This window comes from Mercenaria mercenaria, chromosome 14 (assembly GCF_021730395.1).
Source record: "Mercenaria mercenaria strain notata chromosome 14, MADL_Memer_1, whole genome shotgun sequence".
Taxonomy (NCBI): domain Eukaryota; kingdom Metazoa; phylum Mollusca; class Bivalvia; order Venerida; family Veneridae; genus Mercenaria; species Mercenaria mercenaria.
This window is the reverse complement of record NC_069374.1, coordinates 41,138,964-41,155,134: the sequence shown is the minus strand read 5'-3', so window position 1 is coordinate 41,155,134 and position 16,171 is coordinate 41,138,964. Positions and strand designations below refer to the sequence as shown.

The window sequence follows — 16,171 nt, the reverse complement described above, 5'->3', positions numbered from 1 at the left end:
TTACTGTGGTACACATTCATTCCGATTTTGAAAATCCATCCATGGATGACAAAGATATGGACCGGAAACGAATGCACTATCATGAAAAATGACCTTTAACGTCTAAGTGTGACCTTGACCTTTGAGCTACGGACCTGGGTCTTGCGTGCGACACGTCGTCTTACTGTGGTACACATTCATGCCAAGTTATTTGAAAATCCATCCATCGATGACAAAGATATGGACCGGACACGAAAATTGCAGACAGACTGACAGACCGACAGACGGACAGACGGTTCAAAAACTATATGCCTCCCTTCGGGGGCATAAAAATTTACTAAGCCATATACATGTATCGAACAGTTTAGACAAAATATGGAATGGTATGCGAAACTTAACTAATTAATGTCAAACATTGGTACCACGATGCATACTTATGTGCATGTCCCAATATGGTGAATAACGTATTAGAAACCAAAACTAGATGTGTGACCACAGGACACAGGTGCCCCCCACTCCTGCCACTGTAACATAGTTTAATGACTCAGGTTAAACAATTTTTAAGATGTTTGCAACACAAACTTTTAAGAACCTTATGTGTGTTTTTCACTTAGTTGGCCATAACTCTGGCCTAGCTGAGTAAAATCCTAAAGAGAACAATTCATAGGCTATAAAACAATCCTCTAATGTTTTATGATTCTAGGTCAAGTACATTTTAACAAACATGTTTCACAAACTTTTTTTTTGAGTAAGTCTGAACAAGAAGTCTGGTCTTGTGTAGTGAAATAATGACTGTAGGTAAAATATTTTCGAAGCTACGCGCAACAAAACATTAAAATAACATTTTTTTCCTAGGTCAGGGGCCACAACTCCTACAATAATAAATGAATCCAGACGCGAAACCCCAGGTGCACAACTTCACATGCTGACCAACATTCCTGTAAACTTTTGTGACTCTAGGTCAAATACTTTTGGAGCTACGCGAGACACAACATTAAAATGGCCAATTTTTAACTAAGTCAGGGGCCATAACTCCTACAAGACTTAATGAATCCGGACGCGAAACCCCAGGTGCACAACTGCACATGCTGACCAACATTCCTGTAAACTTTGGTGACTCTGGGTCAAATAATTTTGGAGCTACGCGCGACACATCATTTAAATAACCAATTTTTAACTAAGTCAGGGGCCATAACTCCTACGACGCGAAACCCCAGGTGCACAACTGCACATGCTGACCAACATTCCTGTAAACTTTGGTGACTCCAGGTCAAATACTTCTGGAGCTACGCGCGACACAACATTAAAATGACTAATTCAGTCAGGGGCCATAACTCCTACACAACTGAATGAATCTGGACGCGAAACCCCAGGTGCATTTCTACACATGCTGAACAACATTCCTGTAAAGTTTTGTGACTCTACGTCAAATACTTTTGGAGCTAGGCGCGACACAACACTAAAATGACCAATTTTTAAAAAGTCAGGAGCCAAGACTGAATGAATCCGGATGAGAAACCACAGGTGCACAACTACAAATGCTGACCAACATTCCTGTGAAGTTTTGTGACTCTACATCAAATACTTTTGGAGCTAGGCGTGACACAACATTCTCGGAAGGACGGACGACAGACGAAGGGTGATCACAAAAGCTCACCCTGTCACTATGTGACAGATGAGCTAGTGACAGGTGAGCTAAAAAGTTTCAAAATAAGCTATTTATAGTAACAAACAAGAGTGCCAGAATGTCACAATATACGCCCGTCACAGCAAATTTCTTTACTCTAGCACCTGTATTTGCAAATGGAATTTTAATTTTGTGGTTGTTTAGTAATCATTGTAAGTCATTTGTTTTTCTAAGTCCACAAAAAAAACTCCTTACCAGGTAGAGATACCTTAAAATACACCTAAAATTTGAAAGTAACATCTATGTTGTACCACAGAAAAGTGGTCTTGTTTTTTCCCTAAGGTCAATTATAAAAAAGTTACAATATAAGTTATTTATAGTAACAACTAAGGGAAGATAATCTTAAAAAAAAAAAAAAAAAAAAATCCAAAATTTTTTTTATAGTCCACACAAAAATCTTTACCAGGTAGAGATAGGTCAAAATACACCTCATAATTGGATGTAGCATGCATGTTGTACTACAGAAAAGTGGTCTCGATTTTTCCCTACGACTAGTAATGAAAAAGTTACAATATAAGCTATTTATAGTAATAACAAAGGGAAGTAATTCTAAAGAAGGGAACTGCGCATGACACTTTGTCTCATGATGGTGTATAATTGTGCCAAGTTACATCAAAATCCCTCCATGCATGAAGAAGAAATGCTTCGGACAGTCATTCTTGTATCTGACCTTTGGCCTCTAAGTGTGACCTTGACCTTTGACCTAGGGACCTGGTTCTTGCGCATGACACTCCGCCTCGTGGTGGTGAACATTTGTGCAAAGTTATATCAAAATCCCTCTATGCATGAAAAAGAAATGCTCCGGACAAGGTTTTCATTCTTGTATCCTTTGACCTCTAAGTGTGACCTTGACCTTAGACCTAGGGACCTGGTTCTTGCGCATGACACTCCGCCTCGTGGTGGTGAACATTTGTGCCAAGTTATATCAAAATCCCTCCATGCATGAAGAAGATATGCTCCGGACAAAGTCATTCTTGAATCTGACCTTTGACCTCTAAGTGTGACCTTGACCTTAGACCTAGGGACCTGGTTTTTGCGCATGACACTCCGTCTCATGATGGTGAACAACTGTGCCAAGTTTCATCAAAGTCCCTTCATGCATGTAGAAGATATGCTCCGGACAAAGTCTGTGGACGCCGCCCGCCCGCCCACCCGCCATAATATGTCCCGTTTTTCAAATGGGCGTATAAAAAGGGAAGTAATTCAAAAAAAAAAAATATTGTAAGAGACCAAAAGGGGATCTGCCGAATAAAAACAAGAGCACTGCAATGCATAGCAATATACACAAAGCAAAGTAATATATGACCTCTGACCCCTAAGTGTGACCTTGACCTTGAAGCGAGTCAGCCAAAACATGCGCTCTGCACGTCGCCTCAGTGTGGTGAACATTTGTGCCAAGTTTCTTTGAAATCCTTTAAGCAGTTCAAGAGTTACAGAGTGGACACAGCAAAGTCATATATGACCTTTCACTCCTAAGCATGACCTTGACCTTGAAGCTAGTCATCCGAAACAAGCACTCTGCATGTCGTCTCAGTGTGGTGAACAAATGTGCCAAGTTTCTTTGAAATCCTTCAAGCAGTTCATATGACCTTTGACCCCTAAGTGTGACCTTGACCTTGAAATGAGACATCCAAAACATGTGCTCTGCGCATTCTCTCGGTGTGGTGAACATTTGTGTCAAGTTTCTTTGAAATCCTTCAAGGGGTTCAAGAGTTAGGCCTAAAAAAAATCAAAGGCCTGAAGGGCCTGAGAGTCGGCTAATGATTGATGTACTGGTAGTATAGTCTACCAGTTTCAGTTTGGTTTTAGTTTTTTTCCCCAACTGAACAGAGATTTTGTTACAATAGATGAAATGGACATTCAATCGATGCCTAGTAAAATTTTGATTGACATTATACAAGTATTTAAACCCAATATATTTCTCTAAAATTGAAGAGTGGTTCGCAAAAATAAAAATGTTGAAAGTACAAACTACAATTTGACAGGTGACACTAAGATACTGCCCATGACTATAAATATTTTTCCAGTAAACATTTGCCTCCGGCATTACCAAAACAGGCAATTATCGGCTGGTATATATTCGCACATGATAAAATTTGAATATGAAAATTTATATATTGAAATTTTATAGCGCGGATTGCCACATACAATTTGTAACGGATGGACGAAAGAACTGTTCAGATATTTTACAGATAAGGGGCCTGGCAATAACCGTGTCACACGCTAGGTATTGTTCAATCATATTATAAGGGATGTGAATTTAAAGTATACTTACTTTCGCGTTTAAAGATATGTAAATGTTGCTGAGTGTCAATATATAGTGTCATGAATGTTTACACTGACAGGAAAATTGCGCATTCGAAACTAAGAGAAGTTACACGGATTAGCTACCAATTTCGGAAAAGATAACCAATATTAACAAATGCAGTTCTTTTTTAGTTAAAACCATCATTTATTCTATTTCAGACCTGTTAACCCCTTCAAAACCTTTGGTGCGATTTCTAACTGAAAATTATATGTTTCAATTTCTAAATATTACCTCTAGCAGGGGTCACACTGGGAATTTTTTTCTCTGAGCCACTGCTTTTTCCGAAGATAAAATTATGAGGCCAACAACGGCGAAGCGCATAGCATTGACGTTCTTGTAGGACTACATTATATGTACAAAAGTACTCATACTACTCAAGAAATTAATGTAGTTATAACATATTTCTTAGTAACCCTTTAAAAAGCTATTTAGAAAATCAATTTGTGTTAATTTCTAAAATTATCATTTTTATAAACATCTGCCATTTAATGAAAAAATTGTTAAATGTAGAATTTTTATTGGCTTTTTATTAAGATTGCACTAAAAAATCTCGTCAGAAATGACAGAAATATCCGAAAATCACGGTCGCGAAAACGGGTGACAAATTCGGAAAACGTAAGTTGGAATTAAGTATTTGATAAAATACCTATGTTTTATTGCTTTTCTATCATCATAGCTATTCAATACTTACAATTTCTGCTTGTCTAAAGCATTTTTATTTGTTTTTGCCCAAACTAACCCTCGGCAATCATACAAAATTTGTCTAACGGCCGACTGCTCATAAAATCGTATCAAGTGCACAAAATGATGATAGTAATTATCCAGTTTGTTATTCAATAATCTAATTAACGCCAATTAACTGCCTGATCAAATAAAATAATTCCAAATTGGCTCCCTCCCTTTCAATAACGGATGTTGTGTCTACACAGATTATCGATTTTCACACCTTTTGGTTCGTAAAACTGGCAATATTCGTAGTTTTGCAGACAGATATAGCTTCGGGCCATTTTCGCCAATTAGAAAATTTCGGAGCCACATTTAATTTTTTGTCGCAAATGGCTCAAGTGGCGATCGACAGCGTGACCCCTGCTCTAGATTCTTTTTAGTATTACAATATTCAAAGTATGAATGACTGTCACTTCATATTTTTACTTTCAGGTCATGCCTCAGCACTAGAATATAAGTCTGATATTGATTCTATGTATGTATTATAAAAATAAATTCTAGAATCATTTCTGTTACAATAATATCTATCATGTCTGTTACTTTAATGTTTAAATTTCACAACACAGCTCGATATTTACCCAAAATATTATATCCGGATATGATTACACTTTCTTTTATACTGCCAAAATCTCCAGTTTCAACAATATGTTTTACAAATTGTGATGATATGAAGACAGTTTAGCAGCAATTGGCAGTATCTGACATTGAAGTTTACGGTGAAATTATTTAAATCATTTCATAAAAAAAATTGTTTCGTTTCGTCAAAGCACTCTAACATAGACGATCTACTTTCGATTTCAAAAACTACAAGAAAATACAATTTAATGTTTCGCCGATTTGTTTATTTCTCGAAAAATAAGAAATAAAATCATTTTTAAAATCAGTAGTAATTAAACAAATCAGTAAGAGCTCTTTCTCGGGATAATTTATCCGCTTAATGACTGCAAAAATCAAGCCATGCGTCATCATGAAAAGCAGAGTTGGTGACGGTTTCATTTTTTTGCGAACCTGAATCGTAAGCAAATTATCCAAACCAGTCAAAATTCCAGAAAGGTTACGATCTAGATTCTTTCTAGTATTACAATATCCAAAGTATGACTGTCACTTCATCTTTTTACTTTCAGATCATGCCTCAGGACTAGAATACCAGTCTGACATAGATTATATGTTGGTGTAATAAAAATAAATTCTAGAATCATTTCTGTTACAATAATATCTATCATGTATGTTACATGAATGTTAAAATTTCATAACACAGCTCGATATTTACCCAAAATATTATATCCGGATATGATTACACTTTTCTCCATTTTTAACAATATATTTTACAAATTGTGATGATACGAAGACATTTAGCAGCAATTGGCAGTAACTGACATTGAAGTTTACGGTTAAATTACCTCTTATTTAAATCTTTTCATAAAAAAGTTGTTTCGTTTCGTGAAAGTTGAGTTTGAAAGCAGCCAAACATAGACGATCTACTTTCGATTTCAAAAACTACAAGAAAATACAATTTAATGTTTCGCCGATTTGTTTATTTCTCGAAAAATAAGAATTAAAATCATTTTTAATATCTGTAGTAACTAAACAAACCAGTAAGAGCTTCTTCTTCCGATAATTTATCCGTTTACTGACTGCAAAATTCATGTGTGTGTGTAGAAACCCACGCAAAGTTTATAGAAATCATACGATGCGTGTATACGTTCAATGTGAGAGAATTAAGGCTGATCGGGATCGGCTATGTTACCTAACGTATCCAGACGATTCAGATTTTGTTTTTAAAAAAGCATTGTGTGCATTTCTGTAATTTTATATACGTTTTTATACGCTTAGAAATTATTAGACATGCGTATTTGCATTATTTCTATACTTAATTTCTTATCTGGAGCCCTGTGGAACTATTTTTTGTCTTTCGCTGGATGTTACGCAAGCTTTGTAAGCCTGCGCAATTCTTAAAATGCACATTTATGCTTAATGAGTTACATTCGAGTATTGCACAATTACAAGTCATAAATATGACAGATTACATCGTATATTGGTCATAGCAAAGGGAATTCACACAACTTAACTTCATTCATGCAGTGAACTGTTTGAAGTTTGAGAAATCTAATGGAACTACATCCGTTCACTGTGTTATTTGGTCCATTTAGACTTAGAGAATCGCTGGATAGCAAGGACTCGTCAAAACGATTTCATCGTTTAGCCGACTCAAAAATTCTTTGTTTCCGGTAACATGCTCAAAAAAATAAGGGTAGGTAGGTCGGAAAATTTTTTTTTTTTGGAAATTTTTTTTATTAATTAAGGGAGACTTTTCGGAAATTATTTTTGTGTCAAAAAATCATTACAAATAAGGGGGTTATGCCTTTAGAGCATCAGTAAGTTGTTTTCTAACATCACTGGTCATGTTTTAGGCATAAAATGTGCAGTTTTGCAACTTTTTGTTTAAAAGTTGAAAAAAATATTCTCCAAGGCTTATTCTCCAAAAAACATTTAGGGTCGGGCCAAAAATTTAGGGTAGGTCGGGATACCCCTTACAGAGCAGACACGAAATTGCTAACGGACGGGTTGACGGACAGATGGACACCGGGACCATATCATAATACGTCCCTTTGGGCGTATAAAAATAACTCAACAGTTATTGAAGTTCTTCCAACCTGCAAAATGACTTCAACTTGATTGTTTGCTTTAAGTTTTTATTAAAACCGAGAACTTAATCGAATATTTAGACTTCTGGGGGTGACCGGTCACTGGTGATTCAACAGCTTCTATGGTTTTATTTTTGTTTCATGTATTCAGTTGCTTTAGCCTTTTCTGCTTTTAGAAGTAAAACAGGGTTTTGGTATCTGGCTTTCACTTTCATAACTGCTTTTAAATTTCACTTTCATATTATTTTATGGAAAATACATGTTTAAATTGAATAGCAACCCCACATAAACCAATAATCCATTAAGAATACACAGTAAATTCTTGGGTGATTGTCTTTAATAAAATATATCAGCAAGTATATCTCAATCAATAATTATAGAAATTATATATATTAAAAGCCAAATAAATTATCTTTCCTTTGATATAACTTTTATCAACATTTAAATATACTATTTATGTTTATTTATTGATTAAAAGTGAAAAATGCAAGAAAATTCTGACAGCTGAGATAAGCGGGTTCGCGGACACGGTTTTGAAAGGGGTGTTACATTCCTATGCAAATGCGAGATCCTAAATGCTCATGAATATTAATGAGGTGATATTATCCAATCAGCCAAACATAGACGATCTACTTTCGATATTATCCAATCAGAAAAAAGAAAGACTTTTATGCTCGTGGTTTTGATTAGTGCGTAGTTCAAAAAATATTCGAGTTACAACTGCCCAAAATTCAGCCAATTCTGTAGGAAATCTGTCCGTTCGATTGTATAATCATGTACATATTTAATTAATTCAATATTTTAGCTTCAAAATAATACCAAAAACATTAAAATCAATGGTAATTAAGACCGTCGCATCTTTATTTTAAAATCACAGGTCGTCCAATTTACGCACGCGTCACACCGATTCCGCAGACGGTCAGAACTCTAGTACAAAATATTGTAAAAAGACCCCTAATATCTGCAAGATTGGTACAGTTTTCGAAAAAAATAATAAATAAATCAATTAAATGTATAAACTGAACAAGTTGATGCAAGAATCGGGCATTATTAAAGCCAGAGAATTGAAACAAGTATGAAAATTTTCACCGCTGTACGATCGTGCACCTGATAAATTTACGAGTTTCGGATAGGTAAATTTCGGATAAAAAGTTTTAAGTCGACTTTCAATGAGCAATTTGTACTCTATTTACAAATGCATGATACTAATAATGCAGTATTCAATTTCCTTATGTTTATGTCAGATAGTTATAAATATCATTTCTATGAAATGCAACATTTGAAGAAAATAATGACTGAACTAATTACTGAATTTAGAAAAAAATGTCACCTCAGCCATTTTTAGCAATTTAAACTTTCAAAATTAATCAAATACTTATATTTTCTGGACAACATTTTAGAAGTTTTCACTTTAGAACAATGGAGAAATAACTGTTTTTGGCTAGCTCTGTTTCAGACTGATATTCATAACTTTTTAATTCAAACTTTATAGCAATGTATGCATTCATAAAAAAATAGTGTTGTTTTTTCTTCGCAAAATTTGTGTGAATTTTCATTTTGTTTTTATTTATACCAACTGATGCTGAAGAAATTTACTAAAAAGGATTACATAAATGAAAAGAGCAGGAAAAAATACAATAGATCACCAAATTTGAAAAGAAAACATTAAAAAATTAAAAAGATACATAAAAAATAGTGAAAAAAATATCAAAATTGGTTCCGTCCTGTCGCGACAGCTTCTATAGGATTTATAGCAGAAAAATTCTTAAAATTGGCTGAAAATTACGACGCTTAAAATGCTGTAACTTTTGATCTAGAATAGATATTTTGATAATTAAAACTGTTCTGAAAATGTCTCTTCATGCTCTTTAATTTGGTATAACTTTATTGAAGAAATAACAAGTTTCCAAAAATGGTTTTGGGGTTGCTAAACTGAATTAAATGGTTAAAAAGTTAATTAATACTTTTCTATTGGGTAACTGCATTATTATCATTGAATTCTACAAATAGCAGGGAGTGCGAAACCAGGTACACTTAAGGTAGTTCTGCACGTTTGAAAAACCGAAAGTGATGGCGTAACGTTATTTATCCGGAAAACGTAGAATAAAGCCTGGATTTGGCCTACGGAAATGAAAATCATTATTATGAATTAATTGAAACCTGTGAGTAAATTTATTACAATGGCACTGTTGATATATTTCTAAAGTCAAAATATGATAGTAAAATATACGGCATGTTAAAAAATTCAAAATAATGTGTTAAAATTAGCGTGAAATGTCCGGTTCACTTTAATCATGGTCAAATATCTCAAAAATAAGCACACGGACCTATACATTTTATTTCACCAAATTATAGTCCATATGTTTAATATTGTTTTTTAACAACCATGGGAAATTTCATCAAAATCTACACTGTAGAAAAAATTCTATTCGCAAAAAATTATGAAAGTTATGATATTCCCATAGACTCCCATTATGAAATATTGCAACAGGTTCAAATTTTTCAAGGCAGTCTAGTAAAAAATCAAGCACACGACCCTATCTTTTTTATCTGCTGACTTTTCTAGGTATATTCTGAAGTTATAAAAAATCAGAGTTAAATCAAATTCTACATTGTAGAAAAAATTTCGATCCAAAGGTGCCAAACTACCTTAAGTGCAACAACTAGTCAAATTATGTTATCCGGATCAAGCAAACAAAGAGGTATGACCACATTCTAGTGGGAAGTGAAAGTAGCACGTTTTAAAACAAAATAAGTGTGCTTATTAAAATATATAGATTTTAAACATTTTTAGCTAAATAGGAAAGTATTCTTTGGAAATGTGTGCGAAACCTGGTACACCAACACTTCCCATTAATATTGCCCAAAATGTTACTCAAAGAAAAACGACAAACTCTAGTGAAACATGCAAAGCTTTCCAATCCTGGCAGATTTTGTGCGAGTGTTTTTTTTTTTATCCTCTGGGTCATCAAACTGGGGGTAGATCTTCAAAAGTAAGGGGTTTTGACCTTTCAAACTTTATTTTTACTTGTTTTGATAATAGCTTAAATCCCTTGCCAGTGAAGTGCATCACAGTCAGACTCAGAGTGTCGTTTATCTAGACCTACTTTATACTATACTATACCTATTTATTACTATATTTGAAAATTCAAGGGCTTGGTACAAAACCAGTTATTTGATTTTACTTATAACAATTTTCCACAAAGCCTTCAATTTTAATATTCACTTGTATTTATAAAATACAATAAAACTAATATCAGAAATATTTTCTTACTTTTATTTCGGTTTTGATGCTGACTAATCAGGCTTTGTTAAGCAGTGCTCCAGCTAGGATTAAAAAAGGGCAGGGTGCTGGCACTGAAAAGGGCACTTCTGGGGTGGTGGTCGGTCTGGGACCGTGCTCCCCCGGGGAAAAATATAACTGGTCCATGCATACAGTTCATTTTAACATACTTTAGGCATGGAATGGCATAATTTAGACATGTTTTTTGGCACACTTTAGGTATGGTCTTTTAATAGGCTATGTCTGTCATCTCTAATGTACCTATTTATTAACTAAAAATTCTGCTGTTTGTATTTTACTTGGCATTGATTTTCAACTTGTAACATTTCTTTGTAATTGCATACTGAATAACAATATCTATGTGTTTAGGCCTATTTTGTTACAATTTCAGTACACATCTTCTCCATGTAGGCTACTTGATATTTATAAATTTATACTGCAACATATCATATACAGAAAATAAAGTTTAAATTTCCAATGAAATCAGGCAAAGTTTTTAACTTACAACAGTCTAAAAGCAAGTTTAGCACTTGTAATAGACATATTCCGGGTATCCAAAATTTTATATCCGGATATGGTTACACTTTTTTCTAAAAGTCGTCGAATGTCCAGTTTAAACAATATTTTTGAAAAATTATTATGATGCAGAGACTGTTTAACAGCATTTTACAGTATCTGACATTAAAGTGTACCCTGTCATTACATCTTAGTAAACTAATTTCAAAGAAATATTCATGAAAAATCGGCAATTTCACAAAACAGACGACAACCTACTTTCGATTTCAAAAACTTGTTAAAAAGATAAAATCAAAATATTTTCCGATTTAAATTTGATTGTGATCAATTTTTATTAATTAGATTTAAATGTCTGTTGTCTGGACGTAAGTTTCAGATATGTATAAAGGGGTATTTACGACTATATTACCGAAAACGAAAGTACACTTTGACAGGTGGCGCGAAATGATAATGATTTCAGACTGGTTTGCAAACTGTTTTAACACTAAGGTTCAGTGATTTTAATGCTAGTTTAATTGCTAGTGGAGCAGTCTAAAATATCATGGTCTGCCTCGGGCACGATTACAGCAGGTAATTGTTTAGTTGTTTGCTAATTATGTCAATGCCCCCCGGCGTGTATCATTCGATAAAAAGGGGGCAATAAAGCAGTGTATTATAATCACTGAGGCAAAAAAGGGAAGTTTGGCTTAAAAAAGAAATGAATGGTTGTAAAAACGGGCAGGGTGCCTGGCGGGGCAACAGGGCGGAACGAATTTCGGAACGGGCGATGCGCCCTGCTGTAAATAGCTAGCTGGAGCACTGTTAAGGATTCAAACGTAACCCTTATACCTTTCGGCCTAGTCCAAATAATTGTACTCATGAGATGAATATCGTTATATTTCTATGACTGGTCGATATCCCCTCAAGGTAGACAACATGAAATATCAGAATGTAAAATCAGTCTACCCGAGGTCTCATTATTTAGACTACTTTCGGCCCATCGTCTAGTCCAAATAATAGGATGTTTTGGGACAGCGTGTTAACTTCTGACAGCCACTGGATGACAACTATAAAATATCAGATCATAAAATAAGTCATCCCAATAACAAATGAGTAAGGCTACCTATCGGACACCGGCTACCCTCGTCTATTGAACAAGTCTGTCAGTTTTTGTTTACTCATGCAGACAGCAATTATTGCTTACGTCAAACCACAAAAAAACCTAAAAGTCTATAATTCTCTATCTATAACTTCTGCGTTAAATACATAATCAGAACCGGTCAATAAACGCCTGACGCATTTAAAAATAGACACTTTTTATTTTTCAGCTACTTTCAGACTGATTGCATTGTCCAGTATGTTTGCAGTTATTCTGATTTAAAACAATTTAGCAACTTCCTGGCCGGCAATTTTGTTCCGTGAAATTATGTACAGGAGAAATTTTCTGTACGTTTAAGGTCACTATTTATACCTGAAAAACGTATAGTCAACTCGCCAATAGAGAATCACTGCCAATAGCGGGTCACTTGAAAATAAAATGCGAATCTCTCTTAAAAATATTAGAGTATACAATGTTTAAGTATCCAGTTATATAAACTTATCATTTAGAAATTATTAGACAAAAGAAGATGGATCTAATCTAATGAGTTTGAGTTCCATGAGTAGATAACTCTTGCAACCATGTTTCCTGACTTGGATTTTAGCACTCTTGAATTCTTCAAAGTAGAATATTTTTGAGCATACCTCACAATTTCTTAGATAAAACCACACAAATTTGGTACCATTTTGAAGAGTGAAACACACACTTTCATAGGAATAATATGATTATGAATTTTAGATTGACTTCGATGAAAAAAAAGTGCCATCAAACAGAGGCGGTCATTCAGCCAATAGAGAATCACCCATTTCAGGGACAATCAAAAGGTTGTTTATTTTGCTTAAAAATACAAATCAAAGGTTGATTTGATATTGTACTGGTTTGAACTGGCAAATCTATATAAATGAATTTATATATGTTATAAGGTTCCTTGAATCAATATTTTGACTTTAGTTTCAGATATAGGTGGTGCTAATTATGCATAGAAATACAACTATGAAAACTAGTGCTATATTCTTTGACTTAATATCTCCCGTTTGAAATGTAAACGTACTGTCTCTCATTATATTCTGTCTTGAAATGTTTATTTCTAATACCACAGTCATATTTTGTCAGAAAAAGACAAATCTTAAATGGATAAAAAAAATGATAAACTAGGTGACCCACTATTGGCAAAAGTGACCCCCTATTGGTAAATCAGACAGGTATAAATGTTTCATCATAACTTCAGACATAAAAGAATGATTCAAATAAATCAAATATTGATATGAATGCGAGCAACAGTTTTAAGTGTTAGTAAGTTTAGATATCATGAAAGTCTAAACATTCTTCATTATATGCTAATAGTTTAGATAGTGACCCGCTATTGGTGAGTTATCTGTACATATTTATGTGAATGGGAACCCTGAAATTGGCGTTTACTTTCACCTCTGCTTGTTGCTACACAACGCCATGTGCTAAAGTGCCCGACCTGATCAATCATGTTAAATTTGTTGGACTAGTTCTCACCACACACTGCTGGAGATTTAGACTGGATATTGCCTAACATCATTTTTGGTTGTAAAGATTTAGTAACATTTTCTATGCTTCCTATTAGAGTTTCAGATCTGTTACTCTTTGTTACTTTTTGCTTCAATCAAAACACACCCCACCCGTTAGCTAAACGTCCAACTTTTGTTGTCAGATATCACTTCCGCATACTTCAGCATTAAAATTTACAAAGGTTTCAATTTTAATATAAAATACATTGATTTCCAATAAATGTTTATTCATTTTGTGAGAAATATTGAAAATGCCACTACTTAAATTACCATATTTACTCCGCTTTCTTCTAATATTTAATGCTGTAAATTGTACAATGTCGGAAGTAGGCGAAACAGAATGGAGTCCGCATCCGGGGATTTGTACTTGCGCTTGATTCATTATCTTTGTACGAATCTACAAGAATATGTTCGGTAGGGTATGACTGAATAGCGAAATCTAGTAGACAACTTTAATCAACAGCTCGTGTTTGTTTGCACTTGTCATATTTATCAATCGTCATCTAAATTGTTTAATGTATTCAACAATAGTTGAAGAAATATATATATATATTATATATATATATATATATATATATATATATATATATATATATATATATATATATATATATATATATATATATATATATATATATATATATATATAAAAGTTCAATTTGTAAGGAATAAACAGCAGCAGACTTCTGTGTTTTACAATTATTTTAATTCTTCACTGCAAGCGCTTTCAATACATATATCTTCAGGCAGTTTACATTTTGAAATAATGTACAGTGACGTCACGTCATAACAAAATTACGGGAAACGTCGTAAACAGACGTTGCGGCAAACTTCAAGAAAAATATATTATACACTCAAGAATACCCTGTGTATGTATGCACACAAAACTTGAAACAGATATATTATACCATTTAAAAGGGAGTTAATAACTGTGCTTAAAACATATTTATGCTCGATATATCAGTTTAACAAATAATATCAAGATGATTAATTAAAAAGTAATAATAGCTTAAAAATCAATTATGAATACAGTAAAGAGAAAGAATTGCTCAAATTACCCTCACGTTCTTTATGACAAATTTGGTATATAACCAATGATAGATATAGCATCAAAAATTAAAGGGATATATATATATGAATGAAATTAAAAAATTAAAAAAATGGGCCATGTCCTAAACATATAACTTCAATTTAATTCTTAGACAGACATTTTCATATGGAAAATGTATTAATGAAAAATAAATTGTAAATCTGAATAATTACTGTTTGTTACATGTAATAATCTAATAATTGTCGGATGATATAGATCGGCACAATTTTGACCGAATGATTACCTGCTGCAATTCACACCTTTTCAAACGTGTGAGAAAACCACCTTTAATTAAATTATCGTTTATCCCCGCTTAACTAATTGGATTAAATTTAATTTGATTAACAAATTGTTTTTATTTATTCACTTTAAAACCAAAGTAACGATTTACGATCGCGCTGTATGAAATATTACTGGTAATTTTATTTAAAATATGTCGTTCTTATACAATTCTGCTTCACATTATGATAATATCTTATTATAAATGCAATAGTAATCAAGCAATATTTATTTCTCAGCAATTTAACAGCATGTGGTATATTGATTATCTATTCCTGCTTAGTCAAAATTACTGATTATTAATACTGTGTCTGGAAAGAAAAAAAATGCAGTCATAGAGAATAAAAGTAATGAAAATATTGGAGGAGTATATTATCTTACTCGTAAAATCATAAAGTTGAAAAAAAATATAATAAGTACTTAGAAAACAATTAAAGTAGTTACATTTTATGTGCAACATAAACTTAGTCAATTTTCATGTAGATTTCTATTGTTAAAAGTGGCTAGTCTTATTATGGGCTGGTAACTGACTTGTGCGAAACTTTTAGCTAATTAACCTTTGACCATGAAGGTATTCTTAAAATTCTATCCTGATTACCCGCCATTTTTCTATCCTGATTACCCGCCATTTTTCTATCCTGACTACCCGCCATTATTCATTTACCTTTTACCAGAGTAAGAATATTAGTCGAATATCTAAATATAAATTTATTCTGACAAAGTGAAATCTGATGATTTTCATAAAAGTGTTGGGTATCTTTTTTACCCTAAAACACTGTATAGTTAATAATTTCAAATGAAAAATGAATTAAAAAAATATTTGGTCTTTTTCATCTTAGATATTTTCAGTGTTATCTACATGTTATTTCCCCTTAGGCTTTACTTTATTGATAACTCATTGTTTACTGACCAGTTCTGAGACACCATTATGTCAATAAGTTGTTTATATTTTATGGTGTTCCAGAACGTTCTACAACAATACTGATAAACAAGGTGTTACAATTATTATTCTTAAAGTCTGGTTTGTTCTTGTTATCCCCCG

General features: G+C 33.3%; 1 pseudogene; it reads right to left on the bottom strand.

The window, feature by feature from the left end:
* LOC128548462 (F-actin-capping protein subunit beta-like) overlaps nucleotides 1-14,151 on the bottom strand; it is a 118,030-nt pseudogene extending 103,879 nt beyond the window's left edge.
* Nucleotides 14,152-16,171: the final 2,020 nt, after the last annotated feature.